This window comes from Vigna unguiculata, chromosome 6 (assembly GCF_004118075.2).
Source record: "Vigna unguiculata cultivar IT97K-499-35 chromosome 6, ASM411807v1, whole genome shotgun sequence".
Classification (NCBI taxonomy): Eukaryota; Viridiplantae; Streptophyta; class Magnoliopsida; order Fabales; family Fabaceae; genus Vigna; species Vigna unguiculata.
In genome coordinates this window covers 13,720,637-13,730,304 of record NC_040284.1, presented here as the reverse complement: position 1 = coordinate 13,730,304, position 9,668 = coordinate 13,720,637, and the positions used below count along the sequence as shown (strand labels likewise).

At 30.5% G+C, this 9,668-nt stretch overlaps 1 long non-coding RNA gene across 1 annotated transcript; it reads left to right on the top strand.

Moving 5' to 3' along the window:
• The first annotated feature begins 8,936 nt into the window (after positions 1-8,936).
• LOC114187011 lies at positions 8,937-9,421 on the top strand. The gene is made up of 3 exons (XR_003605182.1): positions 8,937-9,025; positions 9,107-9,205; positions 9,288-9,421. It is a non-coding gene; the product is annotated as an uncharacterized LOC114187011 (long non-coding RNA).
• Positions 9,422-9,668: the final 247 nt, after the last annotated feature.

Below are 9,668 nucleotides of genomic sequence, written 5' to 3'. Positions count from 1 at the left end.
AATACATAATTAAATTCCAACCAACAAATATAAATTGAATAGTCACATATAAATGTCATACATGAAAATAGTACATTCATGAAAGCATACAATTTGGAAAAAGAAAAGGCATGGTATGGATAATTAATGTGCATTCATGTATGTATACTGTAAGATTATAAATACCCATTGTGGTACACCCCCAAATTATTTAGCTCAATTGACTATTGGCTAAGTATTAAATAATATTCACATTTTTTTAAGAAGAATACTCACATATTTAATATAAGTTAGGTAACATGTGAGTTGATTTAGTAGGAACCTAATAAAATTGGGGGTTGTTTGTTTTGCAAATAATTTGTTTATGTTTATTTTTTCTTTTGAATACTATGAGTATGTTTAAACATTTTTTTTCTAAATATTGGTAGGAAAAAATATGAGAAGAAGCAATGAAATGGCTTCTTTACTAATTCTAAAAGAGATCATTTGTAATATAACTTCTCAAAAGACTTTAATTTATGCAAAAGCTAATTTCAATTTACATAAAAATTTATTTTACTTTTCTTTCTTTTACAGTTCTTATGGATAATTTTTGTGAATGCAAGTCCTATGTTTTTTTAGTTCTAGCTTTATTAAGTTATTTTTTGTTTAATTTTTACAACAACTAAAATTTTCATCTTTAACCTTTATTGTCTATGCTAACATATGAATTATGAAGCTGTATTGTTTGGTAAATTCGTATAAGCTAATCAATGTTAGTTATGAGTATTTATTTACTTTCAAATATGTGTTAGGAAACAAAACAAAATTAGTTAAACAATATCCTATGTTAATTGAAGCTAAAACTTCCCTTTTAAGTGTATAAATTTATCTTCAAAGACAAATGAGCCATAATGATTTAAGAGGAGAAGTTGAAATGGCTACAAGCCCATCAGTAGGTTTAGAACATCAAGGTAAGGTTTCATGTTAATTAATGGATATGGAGATTCGATGCACCACAAATATTGAAGAAAATACTAGGTGTTGGTCTGCATCATTCGAATTTGAGTACCAACCTTTCTACCTACCTAACCAATATAATCATATTTTTGGTAGACTTAGAAAGTCCAATAAATTAAGATCCGAATATGAGATTTATATAATATATTAATCATCCTAAAATAAATATATGATATTATATGTGATAGAAATATAATCCATTGATATTAACATAACCCATTAATAATATATATATATATATATATATATATATATATATATTAATATACAATGTTCTTAGGTATAAAAGGACTATAAATATATGTCATCACATAAGTATAGTCATATAATAATTGTTTTTATTCATATATACTCACTCAAAAATCTCTTATTAATTTGAGCATTTGAGAGTCTTTGTAGGTGGACTTCACCCATGATGTGATTTGGAACTCAGTCACATGTTAACAACCTGGTCATTTCATCTCGGAGACTGCTTGACCAAACTTGGTAAGAACTTTTGGCACCTACCGTGGGCCTAAGTAGAAATACTTCCCACACCCACAAGTGTATGATGTTGATACATAACCAGACCCAAGCATCAAACTCTTGCGTACTTGACATGGATCCACAACTCATCAACGCAATCAAAAGCAACATCCTCAACAAAAAATGAGGAAAATCTCTAGCACATGGTTGTTGGAATGCAATAGATGAAGCAACAGTTCGACAAAGATATGGAGACCCACCTGAAGATGTTTGGCACCCAACACCAACAAGAGCTGCAAGCTTTGAATCAAAAGCTGGACAATATGGACAAAGAATGTTTTATCCCTCAGTCTAGACTAGGGTCCCATCCCTTCATTCGGTATGAGTGGTTGACACGAAAACAACTCGTACCATTCAATCTTGGAGAGAGGAGGATACAAATCACAATAACCAACTTTCCCTCGCATATGGAAGGAGAGAACATAAACTCCTTAGTCACACAAGAAATCTCCCTCACCCAAATGATGTGATAAATTTTATGAAAGTTAACATTCGCCACAAAGTAGGAGAGAGGCTAGTCGAGAGCGAGATCGGAAGGAGATCAGTCATGAGTAGTGCGACTCATGTACAAAAGATGATCATGAGTCTTGTGCACCACCTTGGGTAGATGGCAGGGGCACTCGACAAGAGTCAGAGAAAAAGATAGCACCAACACACAAGGACTCTAATGTATGTAATCAACACATTCCCTTTCGTGTTATTTTGCGTGCCAAGCTCAATGAAAACATGCATGGCTCAGTTCAAGGTATGCATCCCTTTACCTCGGAAATAGAAAGGATTCATATTCTGAAACAAGTTATCATCAATATTGATAAATACGACAGAACCTTAGACCTGAAGGCACATGTAAGTCCTATGTCACATAGGTCAACATTATCTCTAGAGACATCCAAGTACATTGTTGGTTTTTCCCTACCACACTTAAGGAACAAGTCTTGGAATGGTAACGCACTACAACCTTATTCCATTGATTCATTCAGCATGTTATGTGCCATGTTCATAGCCCGATTTATAGATTGAAAGTTGGTGGTGGCCTCGTATATCTTCCTTAAGCACGTCATTCAAAGGGATCATGAACTCTTACGATAGTTTATGGAACGATTTACAAGCATAACTAATGAGTTTCTAGACCTCCACCCATTGGTTATCATGCATGTTATTATATATGCACTACGATTAGGGCCATTCCTGTATTTTCTCATCAATAATCCGTCGGAGAACATGGACAAGCTTTGAATACAAGTTACTCATCATATGTCTATAAAGGATAATTAGAGCAAAATAGTTAATACATCCAAACCAAGGGTTCCTCGGATAACCAAGCTTTCAAAGTTCAATGACTTGGCAAATTTGATACCTACATGATAATCAACACAAGTTGGGAGACTATACTATAGGAAGCCTACAATTTGGAGCTCATTCGTCTTCCATAGCCCTTCTCGAATCCTCGATTAGAGACCTCAGCAAAAGATGGAGCTATCACCAAAACCAAGGTCACTCAACCGAGGAATGCACCAAAGTTAAGGATTTGATAGAAGAACTTATCCAATCCAAAGCGCTTACTCATTTTGTATATAATATGCAAAAGGGATGAGATTGGGGACGTGGACGACGAGGAAATTGAGGATGAGGAAGCTTAAGAGAATTACAAGGACGACAACAATAAGAAAATCCACCTCCTCCATAGGAACAAAGCAGGAAGCAAGATGGACCTCAACAAAATTCTACAAACAAACGAAGCAATATCAATATGATTGTAGGAGGGTTTCATGGATATACATGTTTTAGCAGAGGATATACATCTAATTTTCTAACGCATTTTCTAATAATATGTGTGTGTGTGAGGGAGAGAGAGATGCTTAGTAAAGTTTGGGTTGTGGCCAAAATCTAATGTGATGTTGAACTTTTATGCATATGAATATCCATAGTATATTTTGACAACATAGTTCAAGTTCTACTCAACCTCCACACAGTAGATTATAATCTTATGCTCTAGCTCTACTTAGCCTCACATTTCTCATCCACTTCATTTCATTATAAAAACGATTCCAACATTTTCCAAAGATTTTCTTTTCTCTTGTCTATTAGTTTTATATACTTGTCTAGCAAAGGTATCGTCTAATGAATATCTCATCTAATAGATTCACCTCACTAGAAGACCTAACACCCATGAGTTCTCTAGATTTTACTAAAACGTTTTCGCTCAGCAATAATACTATTCATTCAATAGTTCAAACTTTTAGGAGCCCTTACCACTATAACTCGTCCAACGAATTCATTTTTCTTAGTGAATGTAACATCTAGTGCTTTCCCTAAAAATAAATAGAATGTTATTTTAGTCAATGGGTAGTGACTTATCTGATAAGTACCTTCTCTACTCAACTTGTAAAATTAATAAGTACATTAGTTTGGTATTATTGGCTTTTCTTAATAAGTACACAATTCAAGACTTTTGTTATCTAGCTTAGAAATCTCATTTCCCAATTATTAAACCGCATTGTACATATAGATTAAATAATTTGCAATGCTTATTTATGTGCAGCAAAAATGTCATATCAAAACTTCTTGTTCAAAAGGAGAAACAATTATCCATACACGACCATATGATCCCATTAGTGAAGTTTGTTTTAATACATTCAAAGATGTTTTGCAAATTTTTGTCCCGATAAATATAAATAAGTGAAGTTTAATGTTGTTTCCTCTAACAAGATGCATTTTATGAAACTTGTCAAATGCAACTTCAATGAGAAAAGTGTATTGTTGAAACATCTTATTAAAGAAAACATTTTCATGAAACTTTTCTTCAAATTTGTTTTGTTGAGGTTGTTGTTATGCTTTATAGAGTTATTTTAACAATTATAATGTTGGAAATATTTAATATAATTTAAAAAATAAATAATTAAAATAAAATATTTTTGTTACTAATGTTTTATGCAATACTAATTTTAGAGGTAAATGATATTTATGGATAAAAGGTTTTTTATATTTATTTTATTGATTACATGTTATTTTATTTTAAAACTAGATTTATTACAATTTCATAAGGTTCATAGATACTTTGTTGCACTCGATGATCTAACGGGTTGTTATATATTGGGAGGGCAGCGCAAATAATGTTGTATTGCCATGTACAGTGGGGGGTATTTCTATCTAAGGACAACGCTATGCGTGTCTCAACTCAGGCTATTTTTACTCCTTACTTCATTTGTAACTTTGTTTTATATTGTTATTATTATTATTATTATTATTTGTTGTTTGACTTTATGAATATTTTGTTATCCATATCTCTGTCTTATTCTTATTATTATATAATTTTTATTATGTATTTTGATTAATATTTTCCTAACATATTAGAGAGAAACACCTATGTTATTTTAGTTTATTCATCATTATTCTTGTTATTGCAAAAGTCAAAGATGATGTTATGTATAGGTAAAATTTTCTTTTTCTGATAATAACAAAAAATAATATTTGACTCATTGAAATATGAATATACTTTTCTTTCTTGTGATATATAGAGCTGCTAATTAATATGTTATGATGTTTTTGATAAAGATATTTGATGGATATATTTTAAGTGCTTTATATTATTTATAAAATGGTTTGTTATACTAAACTATTATTGATTTATGGAAAACACTTGAACTAAACTATGCATTTGCAAAAAAAAGAAAAGATTTATCTAAACTATGCATCTTCGCAAAAAAAAAAGGTTTATCTTGATATTAATGTAAAAAAAAATTTCAAATGACTGACAATAACTATATGTTTTATCATATTCATGAATGTGCAAATATTGTTTATGACATGAAATTAGAATGGATTGTTTTATTTGACATCATACTTATTACCTTATTTCAATATTACTTCCTTCGTAGTCTAATTGTGCTTAATGTTTAAAACATAAATCAGGAAAAAAATTATGTTTTGATTATGAGTCTTTGTGTTGAGAAAAATATCGTTTTTATTTTTAAAGTTTGTTTAAAATTTTCAGTCTAATTACAAGACTGAAGTTAATATTATTATTATAAGTGTTGCATATGATTTCTAATCTAAAAGGTATAATGTCATTAACCCTAAGTTAACGAGTTAAATCATGTTTTTAACTCAAATAATTTGTTTATAGATTATGAACCAATGTTCATATGTATGCTAATAAAGAATTATTTTGTTTATACCAAAAATAAAAGAAAAAAGTTTGTTTATTACTAAGTGGTTTTTCGGTACCATAGAGTTGTTATTTCTAGACATTGTGTTTTTGTTGGTAAATGATATATTTGTGATGATTTCTTTGATTTAAGTGTTATACATTTATCTTATAATAAAATATTTAGTAGTTCTTCTTTAATTATTACAAACGTTGAAAGTTGTAATATATGACATTATTATTACAATTGATGAGAAGTTTGGCTAAAGACCATTCAAATTATAAAATTTTGAGGTATAAAATTAATTAAAAATGGAAGTGATGAATATATGTCTTTATAAATGAGTGATTTTTTGATACTCATGGTTATTCACTAAGTCACATCTTCATATAATGTTAATCTAATGGTGTAGCGAAATGAAAAATAAAATGCTTTTGTTTGATATGGTAAATGTTATGCTTCAAGTTATAGTTTACCTAAAATTATATGTAGTGAAACTTTATATTCTACTTGCCATAATTTTGAACATAATTCCTTATAAAGGTTGTGATAAAACTTTTTATGAGTTATGAAAGAAAAGATAACCACATTTAAAATATTTTAAAGTGTGTGGGTGTCTTGCAAATGTTAATATATTAATGCAAATTGGATTATGATTATCAACTACTGTCATGTTTACTTTAGGGTGAGGTGCAGTATCATGAAAATCTGGTAAGAAAAATATGTTTCATGATATACCATGGAAGCAAATATTTTTATTGTAAATATTATTGTTGCTGAGGCAGATTTTTATTATCTACATGATTTACCATATTTAAATAAGCTTACTTCCTATTGTTGCTAATATGCCATTTTTATTATCTATTGTTGATAGAAAGGACCATCCATCTTTAGAAGATTTGTTAAAAGCTTGCGTGTTAGAAGATTATAATAATTAGGATCGATGCCTACCTTTAATTGAGTTCACCTATAACAACTTTATCCACTCTAGCATAAGTATGGCACCCCATGAGGCATTACATGAGAGAAAATGTAGGACACTTTGTGTTAGTTTGAGAGTAGAGAAAAATTTAATCTTAGGTCCTCACATGATTCAATAAACAACAAAGAAAATAAAAAAGATTAGGGAAAAATTAAGAACAAATCAAAGCAGATAGAAAAGTTATGGTGACAAGGGAAGACAACATCTTGAATTTCGAGAAGGTGATAGTTACACTGACAATTGGAATTGGTAAAGTGATGAAATCAAAGAAACTCACTCCTTGGTTCATTGGTTCTTATCAAATTCTTAGAAAACTAGGCCATGTTGATTATTAAATTTCTTTACCCTTTTTTTTTCAACCTTTACAATGTCTTTCATATGTCTCAATTAAGAAAATATATTTCTGATCCATTTCATGTAGTAAGGCCCGATACAATACAATTAAAGGATACCATTACATTTGACGCAATGTTTATATGATTATGGGCAAGAAGGTCAAGGAATTGAGAGATAGACAAATTCTACAAGAGAAAATATTTTGGTAGATTTTGGTGTTCTATCTTAGCTTTTGGACAAACTAGACGTGCTACTACATATTGTGCCACTTCCTTCTTCATCTAGGGCCACCAAAATATTTCTTAAGGTCTTGATACATTTTTATTGTGCCCGGATGTATGCTTAATTTGCTCTTATGTGATTCTTCTAAAATCATCTTTTTAACCTCCCCATTATTAGGCACACAGATTATTTGATTAAATCTCGAAATTCCTCCCCTATTTATGCCAAAGTTTTTTCCATTCTTGTTTCCTATCAACTTTTTTTTTCTTTTGAATGAATTCATCACTTACTTGTGCCTCATGAATTTGATTTTGTAAGTTACTATTGATATGACTGGAGTTTAATTGCATTTTATCATGGCTTAGTGTGATTGATAAATTCATGTCTCTAAATTTTTCAAACCGCCTTTTCTGAATCATTAGTGAGGGGACATGTAAAGATTTTCTGCTTAAAGCATCGACCATTGCATTTTCCTTTCTTGATGGTAACACTACGCCAAAATTAGGAATAGATAGCGCTATTTAGATAACGCTTATTTAATTAAACGCTATGTATTAAAACACATGCTAAAAGACAACGTTTTATTAAACAAATGCTATAAAAAGCGTTATACATAGACAACGCTTGATTAGAAAAAACGCTATCTATGTTTGTTTTATACTTTTAAAAATAATAATATTTTAATATAAACTGATAGAAAGCGTTTACAAAGTTAAGCGCTATTTATGTTACGTTAATATATAGCTTTTAAGCAAAAAAGCGCTATTTATTTTAGCATCTAAATGATACGGTTTCATTTATATGTTTAAAACTAAATAAATTATTTTAAATAGATGAAATAGATAGCGTTTTATAATCAATGGAAAGCGTTTATGCAAAAGAGCGTCATCTATGTATCATAAAAAAATTCTCTCGCGCCATCCAATCTTTCCCATTGTGTTTTCTTTTCATCTAACCCTCACGCGAAAACAGAAAAGCCTCGTCTCCCACCAGTAGAAGCGGCTATCGTCTGCAGCCACAGTAGAAGCAGGCGCGTCTCCAACCAGAGCAACAACGTTCGCATCCTCCAAGCACAACAACATTGATATTTAGAGTGGGCACTATTGATTAAGGGTTTGGGAAATTCGTTCTTCTTCTCCATCAATTTTCCAGCAACGAACCAGTTCTCTTAGCAACCATTGCACGGTCCTTCATTGAGTACCAAATTCTCTTCCTTTCTCCTCGATTTTTTGTATCTTTGTTCATTCTTTGTATTGTTTTTATCTATCTTTGCCATCAATGTGAATATATATGCACTAATCATCGATTCTGTAAACCCTTCATGTAAATGATCTACTGTTCTTATTATACCTTGACCGGAGATGTAAATACTAAACTCCAAATACTATTTTTAAATGTACGGGGGTTGTGGTTGTGCGTGAGTGAGCGACAGAGAAGAAATTAAATGGAAGTCACGAGGGAATTGATTTCTGATAAAAATTAATATTGAATTCACCTACCCCTACAAACTCTGCATTTCAATTTTAACCATTTGCTGGAAACCGTTTGCAATTCTACCAACTTGATTCATTTACATTCAAAAGATTGGCAACCATGGCAGGAGCATTACTATATCACAGTCTGCAAAAAATTGTTTGTAATTTAGGGCTTATTGGAAATGGTTGAGGTAACATTGTTTCTATTGTTTCTTATGTATACTTTTTGTATATATATTTTTTTACTTATGTATGCTTCATTTTTATTATTAACAAGGGTTATACAAACCTACCGAGCTCAAAGAGGGTCTATGGTTTCAAAGTCTAAGTTAAGCAATATCAAATGGACACCAATTAAGGTAGATTACAATTGTGCATTTGAAGATCAAATGATGTTGTTTTATTTGAAGGTTAATACCAATTGTATTGATGTTTTCTAGTGTCCAAAACAATCCAACGGCCATGATTGTGGGTATTACATTTGTCGATATATGAAGGAAATTGTCACATATTGTGAAGGAGGGACAATTCCAATAGATGTAAGTTATCTTAATTATATGTATTATTCATTTGTAGTAGGATTTTGATTGACTAATTTTGTTTTATTTTTCTTTGTTGTAGTATTTTCCTAGTTGCAGATGTCAACAATATTCTGACAATCAAATCATTGAAGTCAGGGAAGATTGGTGTTTTTATCTCATTAGTAAATGTTTATAGGTTAGTTGTATAATTCCTTATATAACAAAATAGGGAAGGTTAGGAATAATGTTTTGTCTAAAGTGTTTTGGCCCCACAGTCTAGCAAAAATGGAACATGATGGATGAGTACTACAAATATTAGTTTTTTTTGCTAATTTCTTTCATGTAATATTATACTTTTTTAAAAATATATAAACATCATTAAGTTTTTTTGTGTAACTATGTAAGAATTTCAATGCCCTTTCATTTCAGTTTTGCTTGATTTCATTCGAAGTCTTTATACATGCATGTGAGTCGAAGAATA